Below are 22,500 nucleotides of genomic sequence, written 5' to 3' on the forward strand. Positions count from 1 at the left end.
TCCGTGGCTACACACACACACACACACACACACACACACACACACACACACACACACACACACACACACACACACACACACACTCTCCTCTGGTAGTGACTCGTGTGCTCCTTGCCTCGTTCCTGGTTTTACTGATGTCTTCGCCTCGCTGATTTTCTTGTAAGCACACGTGTTTCAGTGGTTTGTTTTGAGTGTCTTGTTTTTCTTACTTACTTGGTTCCCCTCCTCCTCTTCTTCTTCTTCTTCTTCTTTCTCCTCCTTCTCCTTCTCCTTTTCGTCGTTTAACTTCTCCTAGCTCTTCATCTTATTATTATGATTTTCTTTCTTTAATTCTTTCCTTCTTTCTTATCTTTCTTTTCTTCATTCTTTCTTCCTTTCTTGTTCTTGTACTTGTTGTTGTTGTTGTTGTTCATCTTCATCATCATCATCTTCGTTTTCTTCTTCTTCTTCTTCTTCTTCTTCTTCTTCTTCTTCTTCTTCTTCTTCTTCTTCTTCTTCTTCTTCTTCTTCTTCTTCTTCTTCTTCTTCTTCTTCTTCTTCTTCTTCTTCTCCATCTTCTTCTCCTCCTCCTTTTCCTCCTTCTTCCTCCTCCTCCTCCTCCTCCTCCTCCTCCTCCTCCTCCTCCTCCTCCTCCTCCTCCTCCTCCTCCTCCTCCTCCTCCTCCTCGCCTTTGCCTGTAATCTTCTAAGTCTCTCACTTAAGATCAGAACATTAGATAGTGTGGTGAGTTTGCGAGTATCACAAACAGCCTCGTAAGGTTTCACAAACAGCCTCGTAAGGGACAATAGGTTTGCTGCTGTTTCTTCTTCATTTATAATCATTAGTGTTTCTCCTCCTCCTCCTCCTCCTCCTCCTCCTCCTCCTCCTCCTCCTCCTCCTCCTCCTCCTCCTCCTCCTCCTCCTCCTCCTCCTCCTCCTCCTCCTCCTCCTCCTCCTCCTCCTCCTCCTGCTTCCCCCTTCCTTCTTTCTTGTGCTCAGACCTTCCGAGAAACGATAAAAGACTAAAAATATATATATACTCTGAGATTTCATCCTCTCTCTCTCTCTCTCTCTCTCTCTCTCTCTCTCTCTCTCTCTCTCTCTCTCTCTCTCTCTCTCTCTCTCTCTCTCTCTCTCTCTCTCTCTCTCTCTCTCTCTCTCTCTCTCTCTCTCTCTCTCTCTCTCTCTCTCTCTCTCTCTCCTGTCTGTAAGCTGGGAATGTTCTCACCTGGCGGGGATCAGGTGTTCGTCTGACACACCTGAGAAAACACGCCGCAAGGATCATAGGTAGGGATCGGGTGAGACTTTGTTCCTTATTAGTATGCTCCTTTCCTTGCTTTTCTTTTATGTTATTATTATTTTTATTTTCGTTATTATTATTATTATTATTATTATTATTATTATTATTATTATTATTATTATTATTATTATTATTATTATTGTTGTTGTTATTATTGCTACTACTACTACTACTACTACTACTACTACTACTACTACTACTACTACTACTACTACTACTACTACTACTACTACTACTACTGCTACTACTAGTAATAATATTGTTGTTATTGCTGTTGATGCCGTAGTAGTAGTTATTGTTAATAGCTAGCTAGTTATTATTTCTTAACTGTTTTCCTTGTATTGCAGTTGTTCTATCAGCATATTCCCTGTCATAATTACCATCACCAATATCACCACCACCACCACCCCTCATTTTATTCTTCCTCTTACCACCTTCTCCTTGTGTGGCATTTTCTCTCAATTTATGTCTCCTTCTACTCCCCTTATCTGTTTTTACGGTCCCTGGAGTACATTTTTTATTGATATCTTTCCTGGGTGCTCGTCTCCTCTCTCTCTCTCTCTCTCTCTCTCTCTCTCTCTCTCTCTCTCTCTCTCTCTCTCTCTCTCTCTCTCTCTCTCTCTCTCTCTCTCTCTCTCCTTTACATTGTGTCCCGTAAGACCTTTTTCTCTCTCTCTTTTTATGGTGTTTATGCTTCTGTTTGTACGCGGACTGGTGAGATAATCATTATGAACGGGAGGAGGAGGAGGAGGAGGTGGAGGAGGAGGAAGGATACAAGAGGAATAACAAACAACTGAAGACAAAACGTTACAAGACAATTTGTAATAAGCCAAATTGTAGAATCCAAACTGGGAGACGTGGCATAGTAAAGGTAGCAGACAGTCTGTTAGTGGAGGAGGAGGAGGAGGAGGAGGAGGTGGTGGTGGTGGTGGTGGTCGTGGAGGTGGTGGTGGTGGTGGTGGTGGTGGTGAATATGTTGATGATGGTGGCAGGAAGAGAGAAAATGCGATGGAAGAGATGTTAGGAGGAGGAGGAGCACGAGGAGGAGGAGGAGCAGCAGGAGGAAGAGGAAGAGGAGGAAAAGTGTAGTGTTCATTATCATTGCAACACATATGTACATCGTATCAAGGTCACTTGTGGTGCACCTGTGTTACACCTGTGTTACACCTGTGTGTCTCACCTGTGTCTTACCTGTGCTTGTTTTTCACCTCCGAGGTTTTATATATATATTTTTTTTTCCATCAGTATTTTAATTTCAGTGTTATTTGCATGTGGTCACAATTGTAAGCCTTTTTTTTATATATATGTATGTCTGCTCTCTCTCTCTCTCTCTCTCTCTCTCTCTCTCTCTCTCTCTCTCTCTCTCTCTCTCTCTCTCTCTCTCTCTCTCTCTCTCTCTCTCTCTCTCTCTCTCTCTCTCTCTCTCTCTCTCTCTCTCTCTCTCTCTCGGTTTCAACACGCCACGCTCGTAGTTATAAACCTTACCTACAATTTGTGCTCGTTCTCGCCCTCGTGTTCTCTTCTGTTCATTTAGTTTTGTTTCTGCTTCTCTCGTTATTTTTATTATTTTTTTACCCTTGCATATCCAGACGCTTAAAGTTTTGCCAGAGCATTTTACATAGCACAGTTAGTATTTTCTTTTCTTCTTCTTCTTCTTCTTCTTCTTCTTCTTCTTCTTCTTCTTCTTCTTCTTCTTCTTCTTCTTCTTCTTCTTCTTCTTCTTCTTCTTCTTCTTCTTCTTCTTCTTCTTCTTCTTCTTCTTCTTCTTCTTCTTCTTCTTCTTCTTCTTCTTCTTCAGTTTATGTTTTTGTTTATTTTCTTCTCTTGGACAGTATCTTAGTTAGGAGCCTTTTATAATCATCCCCATCTTATTATTCTCACTTACATACGTTAATTAAATTCCCATCCATTTTTTCACCTTTTTTTTTATATACTTTATTTACCCAATTATTTTTCTTATACACGGCGGGAGATATGAGCTGTTCCAGTGTACACTAAATATAACCTTGCTTTGAAAAATACGTAATCTAGTAGAATCAGTCTTATTTTTACTTCATCTGATGTTTTTCTCTTCATTTCCAGGTGCACGTGTCCCCTCCCGTCCCTCCTCCCAGCAGGCATCACTGGGCACATCAGCAGGTAAGGGGAAGAGTCGCGCCGCACCTCCACTCTTATCACAAGCAGTACACTCCCCCAAACAAGGCAACACAGGCCCTCCAGCCGCACTGCTGCTGCTTGTACTTCCCGCTCCTTCACTGTCCAGCTGACGACTCACTTTCCTTCCCTGTCAAGCCCCACGCTTCGCCTCGAGAGAATTAGCTCCTTATTCTCAAACGTTTCAGAGAGAGAGAGAGAGAGAGAGAGAGAGAGAGAGAGAGAGAGAGAGAGAGAGAGAGAGAGAGAGAGAGAGAGACGGGGGGGGGTGCTAGCTCAGGTGTTTCAAGACAGCAAGTGTTTTTGGTTGTACATTATCACTAAAAGGTGTGACTATAAACCTATATTTCCCTCACACACACACACACACACACACACACACACACACACACACACACACACACACACACACACACACACACACACACACACACACACACACACACACACACACACACACACACACACACACACACACACACACACACCTGGCCCGTAGCGAGAATAGGAAAATATATATGTGAATACGTGCAGTAAGACTGGCAAAATGTGTGTGTGTGTGTGTGTGTGTGTGTGTGTGTGTGTGTGTGTGTGTGTGAATATTTGGTTATCGGTGTATGCATTTGCTTGGCTTGAAGAAGAAAAGGAAGAAGAGGAGAGGAAAGAGGAAGAGAAGCAGGAGGAGAAGGAGGAAGAGGAGGAGGAGGAGAAGGAGGAGGAGGAGGAGGAGGTGAATGTAGAGGTGTTTGTTCAGGCCATGTGTGGTTTTGTTTGGTGTAGAGAAAATGTTTGCATTGTAGGACAGACTGGTGAGCAATGCGTCTCTCTCTCTCTCTCTCTCTCTCTCTCTCTCTCTCTCTCTCTCTCTCTCTCTCTCTCTCTCTCTCTCTCTCTCTCTCTCTCTCTCTCTCTCTCTCTCTCTCTGCTCTTCATAGGAAACAAATAGGAAGAGGAACGAGCCTAGAGAGTTGTTGGAGGGGGCGTTAACAGATATCTCCCCTGATGTACTCCCCCTAGGACACCCTCCCCCTCTGTGTCATAATTATGGGGTGCGTCGCAGGTGTCATGAGGGAGAGAGGGAGAGGGGGAGAGAAGGGAGAAGAGCGAAGAAGTAAGAGGTTGACATGCTTAGGAGCTTAAGTTATGTATGCAGTGTGTGTGTGTGTGTGTGTGTGTGTGTGTGTGTGTGTGTGTGTGTGTGTGTGTGTGTGTGTGTGTGTGTGTGTGTGTTAGGAATGTGGTGTGTTGGAAGGGCCGAAAAAAGTAAATGCATAGTTAAAGTAATTAAAAAAATTACGAATGAGAGAGAGAGAGAGAGAGAGAGAGAGAGAGAGAGAGAGAGAGAGAGAGAGAGAGAGAGAGAGAGAGAGAGAGAGAGAGAGAAGTATGGAGTATGTTTTAGGATAGCTGCCAAGAGTGTTAGGTGCCGACGGCTGATAGAGAGAGAGAGAGAATTGAGTCTTAAATAGTACACTTTCATTAAATGGATTCGTTTCGCGCACACACACACACACACACACACACACACACACACACACACACACACACACACACACACACACACACACACACACACACACACACACACACACACACACACACACACACACACACACACAGTTTAACAGTGCAATCTCTCGTTATTTTTATTATTATTATTATTATTATTATTATTATTATTATTATTATTATTATTATTATTATTATTATTATTATTATTATTATTACTACTGACGCTGTTTTTGGTACTGCTAATACTGCTGCTGCTACTACTACTACTACTACTACTACTGCTACTACTACTACTACTACTACTACTACTACTACTACTACTACTACTACTACTACTACTACTACTACTACTACTACTACTAAAGTAATTTTATTAATCATTCTTGTCAGTCTATGCACTTTATCTAATGCAGGTAACCTTAAGCTGGGTTCATGTTTTAAAATTTCATGTCCTTTAACAATAGAGCGAGGAGAATGCCTGTCAGGAAGCTTCGGCTCATGTTCTGGAAGCCTGCACGTGTATGTTGCACCATTATGTCTTGTTAGCAACGTGCTTAACTGCTTGCTAACTGCATGCCTCCCCTTCCCCGTGGCCTCGCTGCACAAGACTCTCTTCTTTCTCTCACCCTTATTCTGTCCACCTCTCTAACCAGTATTTTCAGTCATTCATCCCCTTCTCTGGTAAACTCTGGAACTCTCTGCCTGGTTCTGTATTTCCACCTTTCTATGACTTGAATTCCTTTTAGAGGGAGGTTTCAAGACACTTATCCTTCAATTTTTGACTACCGCTTTGGACCCTTTTCTGGGACTGGCATCTCAGTGGGCATTTTTTTTATTCTTTTATTGGATTTTTGTTGCCCTTGGCCAGTGTCCCTTCTACATAAAAAAAATTCTCTCTCTCTCTCTCTCTCTCTCTCTCTCTCTCTCTCTCTCTCTCTCTCTCTCTCTCTCTCTCTCTCTCTCTCTCTCTCTCTCTCTCTCTCTCTCTCTCTCTCTCTCTCTCTCTCTCTCTCTCTCTCTCTCTCTCTCTCTCTCTCTCTCTCTCTCTCTCTCTCTCTCTCTCTCTCTCTCTCTCTCTCTCGTCAAAATCGTTAATAATGTTAGTAATGTTCTGCCGCCACAGAACGAGTCCCACATGTCAAATTTCTCTGTGTTTACGTTAATGAGTGCATGAACTGGAACCAACACATCAGTGAGGTGTTTGAAATTTCCCTAGGGCGTGTGGTATATTTTACAAAATTCGCTACCATCTTACTACTGATGCAATGTTCAATACTTACTACACTTCATGATATCATTACTTTAGTTATTGTGTTTCAGTATGGCCTTGTACCTTGCCAGCATTTCTAGATAAGTTACGAAATATGCTTCTTTCAGTTCATGGGTATTTTTATGTTATTATTAATATTTAAATTTATTAGTTACTCAGACAGTCATTTCTCTTTTTCCACGTTCCAAACAACCAGCGAATATCAGGAAGCGATGACTCAAACCTGCGTAGTCCATGATGTCACACAGTTCCCTTCAAAATCATACTATTTGTAATGGTCTTTTTGTATTGCACTCCCTTCCAACAGATATTAAAAACCTAATCTTTACCAATAACTTGTTTGTGTTTAAAATTAAGATAAAACACGTGCTCTTCAGAATGAGCCGTGCTGGACACCACACCACGGCACGCGTACAGTTTGTCCTGTAATGCAGTTCGTCTTTGTCATTTATTATAGAAACTTTTTGATTAGATTGCCTGAATAATAATCTTATTTATACGTGTTTAAACCAGTCTGTCATGGAGTCTCGGCTGAACAGACTGTCCCTCAGTTCTCTTGTATGAATGCGTGTTGTATGGTACGCTAATGACAATAAAATTTACTTCCAGTCAGAACGCCGCTGTGAAAAAATGAACAAAGATAAAAAAAAAAAAATGTCAATTCAATCATTAATTTGTTAAAAGAATAAATAAAGTGAAAACTAAGGATACAAATTCACAATAGACGGTGATGAAGCGATGACAGGAAAAGAGAAACTAACCTTGGTAAAAAAAATAATGAAATAAATGAAAAATAAATAAAAAATTAAATTCTTGTAATCAAGCCACACGACGCACTTTTATTAGAGAGAGAGAGAGAGAGAGAGAGAGAGAGAGAGAGAGAGGAGAGAGAGGAGAGAGAGAGAGAGAGAGAGAGAGAGAGAGAGAGAAAGAGAGAGAGAGGTGTATACAGAAAAAAAAAAAAAAAGGTGGATGGTTGTGAAGATATTCATATATTCCACAGCCGCGTCTCTTAATAAAAGAGCGAGGTGCTGTAAAAACAGTGTGTTGTCTGGCCGTGTGGAGGGAAAAATAATCTGGCTTCATATGTAATAATGATGATGACAGTGATGATAATAATGGTGATAATAATAATAATAATAATAACAAGAACAACAACAACAACAATAATAATAATAATAATAATAATAATAATAATAATAATAATAATAGTAACAAGAACAACAACAATAATAACATCAACAACAACAACAACAACAACAACAACAAAAACAATGATAATAATCCTACCCATGAGTTGAATTCCTTCCACATGGAGGTCTCAATACACTTCTCCAATTTCAGATAATCCTTTTGGCCCGTGTTCTATCTTTAATGGACTAACACCTTAATGAATCTTGGACACTACCACAAACTTTAACAATAAACCAACACAAAACAAATAACAAGATACAGCAACATCACCCACACATCTACCTACCTCCCACACAATATGGCCCACCCCAGCCACTAGCAGCGTAGAGGCGGCAGCAGCAATATTCCCAACTGTAGGCTTGGCACAGGAGGCCTCAGTATTATTGTTAGTAGGAGGAGGGGGAGAAGGACATCCCTCAATATAATCAGTGGGTCCCCTGGGGCTGTGTTTGCGTTGGGGGAGGATTTTCACACTAGGTGGGGACGCTTGTGATGGGGAAAACAGTGATGCAAGAAAGAGAACACAGTGAAAGGGAGACGCAATAGACGGGGAGAGGGAGAGGCAACTGGAGGAGGGATTGTACAGAAAATGGGCAATAAAGAGAAGTGACGGAGGTTAAAGGCTGTAAGAGTGAAGTGAATAAAGGAAGGAATGAACAGAAATAGGAAAGAGGGAGATGGTGAGGGAAAATGAAGGAAAAATGATTTAACAGTTGTGGTGAAAGGAAGACCAAACGGTGAAAGAGAAAAGTAGAGAAGATAACGAGGAGAGGGATGTGGAGGAAAGTGAATACAAGAGTCATGCAAAAAAAGAGAAACAGGAAAGGATAGAGAGAAGGAGATGAAGGGACATAGAGAAAGAGGAAGAAAATGAGAGTTTAAATAAAAGGATATGGCAAAATAGGGCAGGGAATGATAAAGATAAGAAGAATAAAAAAGAAAGAGGGGAGTGAAGAAGGGAAAAGAAAGGTGTAATTTTGGTAAGAAAAGGAAAAGAACGAGAGGGATGGAAGAAAATACAGAAGAAAAGACCTAAAAAAAGAGTCGGTAAAAAAAGGAGGGAAGAGAAACAGTAAAAAGATGAAATATTAAAAAAAAAGATAAAACAGTAAAAAGAGAAAGAAGGAAGGAAAGGAAGTGGTGAAGAAAGAAAAAGAAGTTGATAGAAAGTTGTCATGGGGGAGATTGTTTAAAGTGTATTTTGTTTATTTATTTTTTTATTTTTTTATTTTATTTTTCCTTAAGTTAATGTTTTCAAATTGTTGTTTGCATTGGTTACGTTCTTTCTTTCTTCCTTCCTTTTTCCATTTGTTTATAATTACTTTAGTTTTATTTACTTTATCATCTTTTATCATCTTCGAACTGTATTTTTTCTTTTTCTCCCCGTGACAAAATGCAAAATGAGGAAGCAAGAAGAAGAAATGGAGAAAGAGGGAGAAGGAAGAAGTAAAAAAAAAATGAATACAAAAGAAGAGGAGAAGCAGGAAGAGGAGACACAAAAAGGGGATAGTGAGGAAAGGAGACGATAAGAAGTGTCTAAAATTTCTGATTGGGGCAGAGCAAACTTGGTATTGTTCAATGCCTCAAAAACTCAATTCCTCCATCTATCAACTCGACACAATCTTCCAGACAACTATCCCCTCTTCTTCAATGACACTCAACTATCCCCCTCTTCTACACTGAACATCCTCGGTCTGTCCTTTACTTATAATCTGAACTGGAAACTTCACATCTCATCTCTAGCTAAAACAGCTTCCATGAAGTTAGGTGTTCTGAGACGTCTCCGCCAGTTTTTCTCACCCCCGCAGCTGCTAACTCTGTACAAGGGCCTTATCCGTCCATGTATGGAGTATGCTTCACATGTCTGGGGGGGTTCCACTCATACTGCTGTTCTAGACAGGGTGGAATCAAAAGCTTTTCGTCTCATCAACTCCTCTCCTCTAACTGACTGTCTTCAGCCTCTCTCTCACCGCCGCAATGTTGCATCTCTAGCTGTCTTCTACCGCTATTTTCATGCTAACTGCTCTTCTGATCTTGCTAACTGCATGCCTCCCCTCCTTCCGCGGCCTCGCTGCACAAGACTTTCTTCTTTCTCTCACTCCTATTCTGTCCACCTCTCTAACGCAAGAGTTAACCAGTATTCTCAATCATTCATCCCTTTCTCTGGTAAACTCTGGAACTCCTTGCCTGCTTCTGTATTTCCACCTTCCTATGACTTGAATTCCTTCAAGAGGGAGGTTTCAAGACACTTATCCACCAATTTTTGACCACTGCTTTGACCCTTTTAGGGACTGGCATTTCAGTGGGCATTTTTTTTATTAGATTTTTGTTGCCCTTGGCCAGTATCCTTCCTACATAAAAAAAAAAAAAAAAAAAAAAGATGGAGGAATAAAGAAGAGAGAAGAGAAAGGAGCGAAGAGAATTGTGAGAAGAAATGTTACGAAATTTAGGAATAGAAGCAAGTGAAAAACGGCACCTAAGAAAAGAAGGTAACGAAAAAAAAGAAGAAAAATTTTAATAACGAATAAACAAAAGACAGCGAAAGAACGAAAGAAAAAAGGGAAGAGAAGAAAAAGAGGAAGAAGAAAGTAACATAGAATCACGAACGAAAGAGGAAGAGGCAGACAAAAGATATCTCGAAAGAAATAAAGAAAAAAAGAAAAAGAACAAAATAGAGAGAGAGAGAGAAAGGAAAGAGGAACAGGCAAAGTGAAGATAAAGACGTGAAGAAGGGAAGAAAGTGGAGAGACAGGTGTGGAAGGAGAAGGAATATGGGTAATAAAGAGGAGATAAGAAGAGGGAGTGAAAGAGAAATTAGAAAAGAAGAATGCTGAGAAGAAGAATAATGGAAGGTGGAGGAAAGAGAAAACCAGAGAGAGAGAGAGAGAGAGAGAGAGAGAGAGAGAGAGAGAGAGAGAGAGAGAGAGAGAGAGAGAGAGAGAGAGAGAGAGATGTGGAAGAAAAAGATAATAACAAGAGTTGACATAAATTTTAGAGGCTGAAGACAAGAGAGAAGAGAGTGTGGGGGGAAGAGGAAGAAAGAATGGTGATGAAGAGGAGGCGAGAGGAAGGAACGTGGCGTGAAGGAGAGGAAGGAGAGAGGAGTGAAAGAAAGGTGGATGTGAGTAATGGAAGGCAGTAAAAGTTAAGAATGTATTGAAATCATGCAGAGAGAGACAGAGAGAGAGAGAGAGAGAGAGAGAGAGAGAGAGAGAGAGAGAGAGAGAGAGAGAAGGGAAGGGATCACGTTAATATGTGTGTGTGTGTGTGTGTGTGTGTGTGTGTGTGTGTGTGTGTGTGTGTGTGTGTGTGCTCAGTAAATACGTAAAAAAAACAAACCCAAACGACGAAAAAAAAAAATCTACAGGTGAGTATTTGTCATTAAGTAAATACACAAATTAAAATACCTTCATTACTTTACCTAAAGTGCGAAAAAATAAACTAAACACACTCGGACAAGAGAAGCTGATGATATTAAATTTTTTTTTCGTACTCTCTTGATTGGAAAGAAATTAAATAATAATAGAGATACGAGAGTGCGTAGATAGCGGAGTGGTGTGTGTGTGTGTGTGTGTGTGTGTGTGTGTGTGTGTGTGTGTGTGTGTGTGTGTGTGTGTGTGTGTGTGTGTGTGTGTGTGTGTGTAGCTCCGTGCCCAGGGGATTTAAGGCCAGGCACAGCGATGGATGAGCCTCCTCCTCATATTTGGCAACAATGGCGTCACGCTGCGGCTCCTCCTCCTCCTCCTCCTCCTCCTCCTCCTCCTCCTCCTCCTCCTCCTCCTCCTCCTCCTCCTCCTCTTCCTCTTCTTCCTCCTCCTCCTCCTCTAGCTCATGACTCCTTGTTTTCTTCTTCTAATCATCACTATCATCACCACCTTATTCTTATTCTTCTCTCATTCCTCCTCCTCCCCCTCCTCCTCCTCCTCCTCCTCCTCCTCCTCCTCCTCCTCCTCCTCCTCCTCCTCCTCCTCCTCCTCCTCCATATCATCAGCATCGTCTTCATCTTCATCCTGTCACCCACAAGATCGCGGCGAACACACACACACACACACACACACACACACACACACACACACACACACACACACACACACACACACACACACACACACACACACACACACACACACACACACACACACACACACACACCTTTTCTTTTCTCTCCCTAAATGTCCAGTTGATGTCCGTCTTCATATTCTCATTAAGGATGCTAACAAAATTCTCCCTCTCTCTCTCTCTCTCTCTCTCTCTCTCTCTCTCTCTCTCTCTCTCTCTCTCTCTCTCTCTCTCTCTCTCTCTCTCTCTCTCTCTGTACTACATTTTAACACTTATAAGCTTAATTGCTAATTGTACAGCACGAGTGAATTTATGATAATTTCCTGTGAATATGCATGGCCAGGAGAGGAAAAAACAGTTATAGTAATTCCAATAACAATAATGATAGTAATGACAATAATAATAATAATAATAATAATAATAATAATAATAATAATAATAATAATAATAATAAGATAGGGATGTATGCAGACGATGTAAAGTTTATTGGAACTCTCTCATATAAATAAGTAGGATTCCGTGTGTGTGTGTGTGTGTGTGTGTGTGTGTGTGTGTGTGTGTGTGTGTGTGTCTCCTTATCCTTCGTGTCTGTCAGGGTTTAGTCACCATATATTTCTCATATATATATATATATATATATATATATATATATATATATATATATATATATATATATATATATATATATATATATATATGTATATATATATATATATGTATATATATATATATATATATATATATATATATATATATATATATATATATATATATATATATATATATATATATATATATATATATATATATATATATATATATATATATATATTTCATTTTTTTATTTTTTATTTATTTATTTTTTTGATCCATTAGTTTATATACGTGTTGTCTTGTTAAAGTGGGATAAATAGTGGCTGACTCGTGAAACAAGAGAGAGAGAGAGAGAGAGAGAGAGAGAGAGAGAGAGAGAGAGAGAGAGAGAGAGAGAGAGAGAGAGAGAGAGGTTTTGGACCGGTTTACAGTGAGTCAGACTTGCGTTCTTTCTTAGTCTCCTCCTCCTCCTCCTCCTCCTCCTTTAACCACTTCATCTCCTCACATCCGTCACACCTGCCATACCCAACACTCCTCACTTACACCACACCTACACCACATCACACCTGCTCACTATCACATGACATCTCCCACACTCATCACACACCTGTCCCTCGCACCATACACTCACTACACACTTTCTCCTTCCCTCATAACACACACCTGATTATCATTCTTGCAGATATGTACACTTATGTTCCCACACCTGTCTTGGCCTCACCTGTGCCTGTTAGCCTTAATTAACACGCAGGTATTTGGGTGATTATCGCACAGGTGAAAGGTGTGGATGCTTGATCGCGCCTTTTTCTTTTTCATCGATCATTTTGGCGTGTTTTTTTTTTTTTTTCTTATGAGAAGCTTACCTGATTTTTTTTCTCTCTCTCTGTTAATTAAGTTTTGGTAAATACAGGTAATTGTGTGTATGTGTGTGTGTGTGTGTGCGTGTGAATGTGAATGTAAGGTGGACGTACACACACACACACACACACACACACACACACACACACACACACACAGACACACACACACACACACACACACACACACACACACACACACACACACACACACACACACACACACACACAACAAGTTTTCCAGCCACCCACCCACCCAAAATAATCAGCATTATAGAAAATCCGCAGTCGCTCCCACACACACACACACACACACACACACACACACACACACACACACACACACACACACACACACACACACACACACACACACACACACACACACACACACACACACACACACACACGACGGTCATCAATCATGTATGAAAGAAAAAAAAAAAGAAAAATGTTGAGTAATCATTTAAACTTTGAATCCATCATGCACACACACACACACACACACACACACACACACACACACACACACACACACACACACACACACACACACACACACACACACACACACACACACACACACACACACACACACACACACACACACACACACACACACACACACACACACACACACACACACACACACACGCTAGTTCCCATCCTACGCGGTCTATTTTGGTCATGTTAATAATTAATATGTGGAAGGTAATCACGCCCAGAGAGGTGATCACACGCCACCTTGATTACAGGAGCGGCTTACCTGGCGTGAATATTGCCTTCATTCCCTTCAGGTCTCAAGGTTTTCACACTTGAGCTTGAAAGGTGGAGTGATGAAGGACGTGTGTGTGTGTGTGTGTGTGTGTGTGTGTGTGTGTGTGTGTGTGTGTGTGTGTGTGTGTGTGTGTGTTCATCTTTTTTTTTTTCTATTTAAGACTGAATTAAGCTCATAATGCCCCGTTTTTTATACCAAATAGTAATCTCTCTCTCTCTCTCTCTCTCTCTCTCTAAATTTATGTGCACAGTTTGCACACATCACTTCTTCCTATAATAATATTCAGTTTGGACCTCCTTTCTTATCCTGACGTGTGTGTGTGTGTGTGTGTGTGTGTGTGTGTGTGTGTGTGTGTGTGTGTGTGTGTGTGTGTGTGTGTGTGTGTTGACTCCGAATTTGCATTAATATTTTCTTATCGTGTGTGTTTATTTAAGAATGTCATCCATCATATTCCATCTCACACACTTCCCGGCGCAGTCTTTGTGTCTCTGCTTGGCTCAGGTGTGTGGGAGTGGCAGGTGAAGCTAACTGTCCACTTCTCCACGACCAGGCGAGTGTGAAGGAAATGCTGCGCCTCTGCTGATGAGATATGCATGCAGGAAGTAGGGAGTGCTTGGTCTTTCTTGTTTTCAGATTTTGTTTTCTTCGTTAAGGATGCTATAAATATGGATTTGCTCTTTGTTTGTTTGTTTGTTTGTTTGTTTTTTTCTAAAGTGCAGTGTATGAATAGGGATGTAATGTATTTTCTATGTTCCTGTTTTTTTTTTTCTTTTTGTTAAGTAGGATATAAATACAGTTTTCTTTTTTTTTTTTTTTCATAAGGGCGGTTTATGAATAGGGACAATGTGATTTTTTGTATATATTTTATTTATTTTTATTGTTATTATTATCATTATTTTTTTTTAGGTGTGACATAAATGTAAATGTCAAATGTTGCTCTGCGTATGATATGAATTACGATGCTACTTTTTATTCGTTTATTTTTTTAGTGGGATATAAAAATGCTACATAGAATGTTTTCTTTTCCTTTATTAAGTTTAGTATAGATTATAATATCGGGTGTTATCATCATCATCATCATCATCATCATCATCATCATCATCATCGTCATCATCATCATCATCATCATCATCATCATCGCACGTCACAATAACTTATCTCATGACAGCAGAGGCGTTACTGTATCTCATTATCATGGAAGCTTGACATATATATTTTTTACATTGTTGTCATGATCATAATTCTGTAAAGTGTTTCTCATCACATATATCTTTCCTACATACACACAAACGCGATGACTAAAACACAGGTGCAGTACGTATGTTCGTGTACACCTTGTAATTTCAGGAGGAGGATCTTGAAGCGAGTGTGAGCAAGCGGGCACGGCATTCAATCTTCACTTTATACCTGATTAGTTCTAGTTCTCCTTGACTTTGCTGAGGAAAGGTTAAGTGAGAGAATGTGGAATTTGTATTTATTTATTTTTTCTTCCCTTATCACTTTAATTATTCCCTCGTCTTATTTTCTATTTCCATAAACTATTTTGATTTTTTTTACTCTACTTTTACTACTACTACTACTACTACTACTACTACTACTACTACTGCTCTGTTGCATCACTCGAGACAAGTATAATATTATTTGTTCTCCCGCCAGTGACGTCACAATCTTCTACAAGGCATTATTACCCCTAAGTGGTCTGTCTGCCCATTTGATCTAATTTATGCCTCTTTTTCCATCCAATTTATCCTTCTTATTCTTTTGTTTTATCTAATTTCGTACCTTTCTTTCTCTAGCGTGTTTCTATCCATCGGTCTTTTTATTTATTTATTTTTTTATTTTTCTTACTTTCCTTTTTTGCGGTCTCTTCTCTAACTACTTCTCTTTTCTCTCCTCTTTCTTCTTTTCTTCATCAAGTATTTCTTGTATTATTTAATAACACTTGGTCTCTCTCTCTCTCTCTCTCTCTCTCTCTCTCTCTCTCTCTCTCTCTCTCTCTCTCTCTCTCTCTCTCTCTCTCTCTCTCTCTCTCTCTCTCTCTCTCTCTCTCTCTCTCTCTCTCTCTCATGCACGCCACTCTGTCATCCTTTGTCATCTTTCTCCCGTCCATTCTCCTTCTTCCTTCCCACTCTGTACCCTGTCTACCTTTCCTTCTCCTCGCCCTCCCTTCCCCTACCCAGCTCCTGCATCTTCCTTCACCTGTCGTTCCTGCTGGCGGTGTGACGGTGGCGCTGGTGGCGAGCATAATGTGACGGGCGATGTGGTTACGACGCTGGTGGTGGCAATGAGTGGTTAATGTGACTGATAGTGGTGATGTGTCGTGTGGTAGTGAATTTGGTGAGATGGTAGTGGTGTTGTGAATGGTGTTGGTGGTGGCGGGGAGAAAGCTTGTTCTACTTCTACCATGATTTTCAACATTTGGTTAACTTTTTTTTATGCAAGAGGAGAACTGAGAAGAGTATAAAAAAATACTATATATATTTTAAAAAAAAAGGTCTACTAAGCGGGTTAGTCACTAAAGAAAAAAGGGTTAGAATGATCATTCAAAACTGGAGAAGTGTCTTGAAAGGTGTTTAAGCCCCTTGCCTGCTAGTTAACAACAGCATAACGGTTATTACATCACTTGAGTAACTACATGATTGTGCGGAACGAAAATAAAACTAGGCACTAAAAGATTTCAATCATTCGATCACTCAGAAAACTTACGCCTGATATTTTCGTTACGCTAATGGAAGGCATAGCAATTAAAAAGATTTGAATAAATATATGTATATTCTTATTACAGATCGATTAAAACCGTGGTATCTGTTATTCTCACTTACTATTATGTATTGGTGGTACTCATATTGAGAAATGGTGGTGGTGGTGGTGGTGGTGATGGTGAGGTCCTGTAGCGAATCGTTTCAGTAATGGGTGTCGGTGGTGATGGTGATGGCAGGCAAGGTACTGCAACGAATGATCTTGGTAATGGTGTTGGTGCTGGTGGTAGAGGTACTGGTGGTTAGGATCCTGTGGTGAATGGTCTTGCTGGTGGCGGTGGTGATGGTGGTGGTGGTAGAACGGGACTTCGCTAAGCCGCTGCTGCCGAGGAGATCCAGAGGGTAATATATCGCCTTCTGCTGCAGTGGACGTTGCCGGGGAAGCCGTGAGCCGTTGCCGCCAGCCGTTCTCTCACTTCCCTTTAGTCATCTATCACTGTCCACCGCCTGCTCCTGACGCCCTCAGCTGGCTGCGGCTGGAGGGCGGGAGGGACGGGGGGAGGAGGAAGACAGAGAGTGACAGAGGTTAGGAAGGATAGAGGGAGGATTTGAGGGAATTTGGCCGCTCTAAAAGCTGCATTAGTTTCACCTCCGTTTCGTGATGTCGCTCTTATACTAAATGCTGCTTAACGGACGGTGCGCGTCAAGGTTCTGTCCGTAATCCGATGACTCACTTGAAGCTGCGGAAGATAAGCTGCTGAGGGGGGACGGTCGTAAGTTTCCTGTCATAGATTTTGAGAGTTATTGTTATTCTTTGTTATTTTTGGAGTGGATGATTTTTGTTTTTTTTTCGCCATTTTTTCTTTTCTTTTTGTCTCAGCGTATAATTTCCCTTGGGTGAGGAGTATGAACGAAGGAAGGAAGGAAGGGAAAAAGTGGACTCCTCTCCTTCGAATGCTCCTTTCTTTTTCTCTCACCTTTCCAGAATATGAGTTTCATAGAAATATAAATGTTTCACTTGTACCTTAGCGTGTGGAAACCAGAACGAAATCTTTATATAATAACAAATCAGTGCACATTTATATTTTAGTAGTAATATATATATATATATATATATATATATATATATATATATATATATATATATATATATATATATATATATATATATATATCTCTCTCTCTCTCTCTCTCTCTCTCTCTCTCTCTCTCTCTCTCTCTCTCTCTCTCTCTCTCTCTCTCTCTCTACCATATTTCTCATATCTGATTTACTATTTTTTTACTGCACCATCCAAAATAACCTAATATCCAACCCAATCCAACCCAACCCAACCTAAATCTAACTTAACCTAACCTAACCTAAATCAAACCTAACCAATCCAATCCAACCCAACCTATCCTAAACTAAACCTAACCCAACTCAACGTAACCTAAACCTAACTAAACTAAACCTAACCTAATCTAGCCTAACCTAGCTATCCTAACCTAACCTCACCGACAAATACTACTGATGTCGTTTAGAGCCTCAGTGAACGAGTCTCAGAAGGGCATTGATGGAATACTTTATCACCAGTTCTACCCTCATCCTGTTCTTGATTCCTCACAACCCCCTCCTCCGTGTCCACATCCCATCCCCTCCCGTTCCCTCCCAGCCCCGTTCCCATCCCGTCCCCGTCCCCGCCCCCTTCCCCATCTCGTACCTGGCCGGGTGTAAGTCAAAGGTACACACGTATGTCAAGGTACGAGTATATAAAGATCTAGCTTTGCTCCGACACTTGACAGCTTTTTGCGCTCTCTCTCTCTCTCTCTCTCTCTCTCTCTCTCTCTCTCTCTCTCTCTCTCTCTCTCTCTCTCTCTCTCTCTCTCTCTCTCTCTCTCTCTCTCTCTCTCTCTCTCTCTCTCTCTCTCTCACACAGAAGGGTCAAAGTAAGACAGGTATAGTGTGTGTGTGTGTGTGTATCAGTCATGTATACTGCAGAATTTTCACTTTTTCTTTCTCTCTGTCTCTCCCTCTTTAATTAACAAATAAAAAAAAACACGAGGGAACATCATTAATCATGACTACTAATTTACCAGAGACAAATGTGTTCTTGCGAATGTCTCTTTAATTTTCGCTAATTGGCAATCGTTAATGTGAATGTGTCTTTGCCACGAATGTTTCCTTTGAAGTTACATTCCACTTACATTGTTTTGTGTGTATGAAGTGCGCAGTGCCTTGTGATTCTTGCGGTGGATGGGAAGCAGGACGAGTGATAGAAAGGTGATTGCAATGGTGATAGAGTAATAATGATATATAATTGAGAAAAAAAAATCTCATGCACTTCAAGGTAATGGCGATAATAATGTTTTCTCTTTATAGTGATAGATGACAATAAGCTTTCTTCTCATAAGTAATGATGAGAATAGTAAGATAATGAAAATAACGATAAGATAGATGACTTTTTCACCTCAAACATTGGTTCTAATACGTAAGATGGTGATGGTAATGATAGATGGGTAAAATTTTCTTCGTAAATAACAATAGTAATAATGGTATAACAATGATGGTGAGCATTCAAGTCTCCCCTGTGAAATATTGATGATGGTAAGATAACAGTGATGATGATAATGAATTTATAACTTTCTCTTTTCTCTTTGAAATATTTCAGGAAAGAAAAAAATAAAGCAAAAGCGACGATATTAATTAATAGTAATGTTAATATTAATCGAAATAGAAGAAACATCCAGCCACTTAAATAAATTATTGCAAAATTTTTATATTGTCGCCTTGCTCACAAAGAAATAAATTACAATGGAGGAGAAATAAAACAAGTATAAACGATAATGGTAATGATAATGACTGCTATAAATAAAAGTGTCGTGCTACTTCTCCTCCTCCTCCTCCTCCTCCTCCTCCTCCTCCTCCTCCTCCTCCTCCTCCTCCTCCTCCTCCTCCTCCTCCTCCTCCTCCTCCCTTGCATCCCTCTCTTTCCATTAAACAACGTAGCTTATCACAAACAACCTCGTACTCGTAGGGGTCGAGGCGTCTGCTACTGATTGTTCTTCCTCTGTGTTCTTTTGTGCCGACATCCTCCTGCTTCTGCATCTCCAGCTTCCCGCCTTGAGACCTTCCAGGAAACCATCGCGGCCACCCACCACACTCGCCGCGCCACATAAAAGTCACAGGGAATAATAACTTTTCCGCGTCATAACGATTTGCGCTGGTGACAAAAGCGAGGGTTCTTCATCACCGCCTCCAGTGCCTCCGTCGTTAGCTGTCCTTCCCTTCCCCACTTCCTCTGCATATGTCGCTAATTCCCCTTTCCTTTCCTTCCCCACTCCATTGTCTCCCTTATCAGTTCTCATTCCCTTCCCCTCTGCCCTCACTTCATCTAACGCTAGCTCTTTCTTCCCTTTCCTCCACCTTCACCGTCTTCGTCATCAGCTCTCCTTCCCTTCCCCCTCTACCTTTACTTCATCTGTCGCTAGCTTCTTCTCCCTTCCCCTCCTCTTTCGCCGCCTCCTTCGCTAGCTTCCCTTTCCTTCCCCTCCTCCACTTCCTGTCTCTAGTCCGTGGAAGACAGCTGCATGTTTCCTTGATCTTTCCACCTCTCCTCCTGTCTCTTGAAGGCTTGAGACGAATTGCTGGCCCGGGAGCCGTTTCAGAAAGAATTACGGGTCATTGTTTGCTAAGGGAAGTCCTCTAGTGGTGGCAGGGTGGTGGCTCGGTGGTGGCTCGGTGGTCTAGTGATGCGTCATAGTGATGTGGGCTTGGGTTCGAGTTCCCCTGACATTCTTTCCCTTTCTTTGCACTCACTCGCTTGTCGCATCATCGAGTTTGCTGCATTTTTTTTTTTTTTATTCTCTCTCTCTCTCTCTCTCTCTCTCTCTCTCTCTCTCTCTCTCTCTCTCTCTCTCTCTCTCTCTCTCTCTCTCTCTCTCTCTCTCTCTCTCTCTCTCTCTCTCTCTCTCTCTCTCTCTCTCTTTATAGGCGAGCGGAGACAAGCCAAAATGGAGAAATGTCAATGTTGGAGCTGTCAGGAAAAGAGGTGAAAAGAAGAAATGTTCCCACCAAATGCAATACTGTAATAATTGTGTTTCTCTCTCTCTTTCCAGCGACAAGGGGACTGTGCTGGCTGACCACGAGATGGAAGGCAAAGCTGGAAGTTATTAAAAAGCCACTACACAACATTCACGGGGAAGTGGAAGGAGTTTCAGCTGTGTGCAGGGGTAAGACAACTGGGACAGATTGTATTAGAGTTTTCATGGTTTTCACTTCTCAAGGTTTTAAGTTCTCAGGATTTTTATATATATATATTTTTTGAGTATTTTTTTTTTTATTTCCAAGTTTTTTTTATGGCTTTTAATTTCCAAGAATTTTAGTTTTTAAGATTTTCAGTTTTCATGGTTTTCAGTGTTCAAGATATTCAGTTTTCAAGGGTCTCAGTTTCCTAATTTTTTTATATTTTATTTAAGTGTTTTCAATCCTCAGAGTTTTTTTAAAAAGTTTTCAAGTTATTAAATTTTTCAGGTTTTCAATTTAGAAATCACAGCAAGACGGGAAAACAAAACATTTAGTCTGTTTCATAGTTTACCAGAAAAGTTCATAATACGAAAAGAATATCAAAACAAAGTCCATTTTTAGCATTTGTTTGTGTGTTTTATCCTCCTGTCCTTCTTGTTTGCCGGTATATTTATTTCTTATGTTTTTTGTATCTTTCTTGTATGTTTAGCATTTTCTTTAATCTTACTGGTCATTCACATATGATAATTGTCTGTCTTTCTGTATCTCTGTCTATTATATGTGTCAATCCATCAATCATGTGTACCTTTCTATCTGTCTATATATTTGTAAGCAGAATATCTGTATATCTGTCTTTCTGTCTGTTTATCAATGCTTTTGTCTACGTTAATCTATACTTCTGTCTGTTTAGCGACTGCCTTACTGTCTGTTTAACCCGAGTATTTATCATATATCTATCTATGTACCTGTGTCTCTGTATGGCTTGCAGTATCAGCAGAGGCTTCGTGAGACACCTGTGATATGTAGGCGTTCAGGGGAGGGTTGTTGACCTGTGTGTGTGTGTGTGTGTGTGTGTGTGTGTGTGTGTGTGTGTGTGTGTGTGTGTGTGTGTTTCATGTGGTAGTCATATTTTATTAGTTAATTTTTCTTATTTTTCCCTTGTTCGTGTGTTTTGTTTCTGATCTCATTCTCTCTCTCTCTCTCTCTCTCTCTCTCTCTCTCTCTCTCTCTCTCTCTCTCTCTCTCTCTCTCTCTCTCTCTCTCTCTCTCTCTCTCTCTCTCTCTCTCTCTCTCTCTCTCTCTCTCTCTCTCTCTCTCTCTTTATTATAAAGGTGCGTCGTGTGGCTTGATGATAGGAAATATTTATTTATGTATCTTCTGTATACTTATTTATTTATTCATTTTTATTTATTTACTGGCAGAATTACCCGGCGTTGCCCGGGTAAAATTTGGCTCTTCAAAGCATTGTTTGTCAGCCGTTTGTTCGACAAAGCGACTAACCAAACAAACAAACCAACCAAACAAACCAAACTTTGGGATTCAACTCCGAGCTGACAATGAATGCTTCATTTATATCTTCACCATCAAAAATCTAAGGTAACAATGAATGCTTGGCGCCACCATCAAAAATGGGTTACGGTATACCTGGCGCCACCATCAAGAATTGGGTTTCGGTGACAGATTTGCCTGAATAATCTAACGGTTTTGGGTTGGAAGTAGTTAAGACATAGCCTGTGTCACTCCCCGGATCAGGGGAGACCCCCCTCCCCTTACCAGATTTCATTACAATCAGTTCAATGGCTTTTCCGTGAAAAGCGGACACACTCACACACAGACAGACGGATAGACAGTGTATTTTATTATATAAGATTTATTTATTTATTTATTTTATTTTATTTATTTATTTTTGCAAAGGCAAATTTCTTTTCTTCCTATCGTCGTCTCATTACTGTCTTATTAATCTATATCCGCAATTATCACTTTAATTTAGTTCGTTCACAGATTTATGATAACAACACTTAGTTTTTTCTTGGTTGACTTTTGTATTAGTGTTTTGACTGCAGCTATGAGAAAGAGAGAGAGAGAGAGAGAGAGAGAGAGA

At 40.5% G+C, this 22,500-nt stretch overlaps 1 long non-coding RNA gene across 1 annotated transcript in view; it reads left to right on the forward strand.

Annotated features, from left to right (window-relative positions):
- The window catches only part of LOC135105835 (uncharacterized), a 100,479-nt gene that overhangs the window by 7,484 nt on the left and 70,495 nt on the right, over window positions 1–22,500 (forward strand). The window contains exons 2-3 of the long non-coding RNA XR_010271029.1: window positions 3,362–3,418; window positions 20,492–20,605. This is a non-coding gene — a long non-coding RNA (uncharacterized LOC135105835). The remainder of the gene's footprint in view (window positions 1–3,361; window positions 3,419–20,491; window positions 20,606–22,500) is intronic.

Source organism: Scylla paramamosain, chromosome 12 (genome assembly GCF_035594125.1).
Source record: "Scylla paramamosain isolate STU-SP2022 chromosome 12, ASM3559412v1, whole genome shotgun sequence".
NCBI lineage: Eukaryota > Metazoa > Arthropoda > Malacostraca > Decapoda > Portunidae > Scylla > Scylla paramamosain.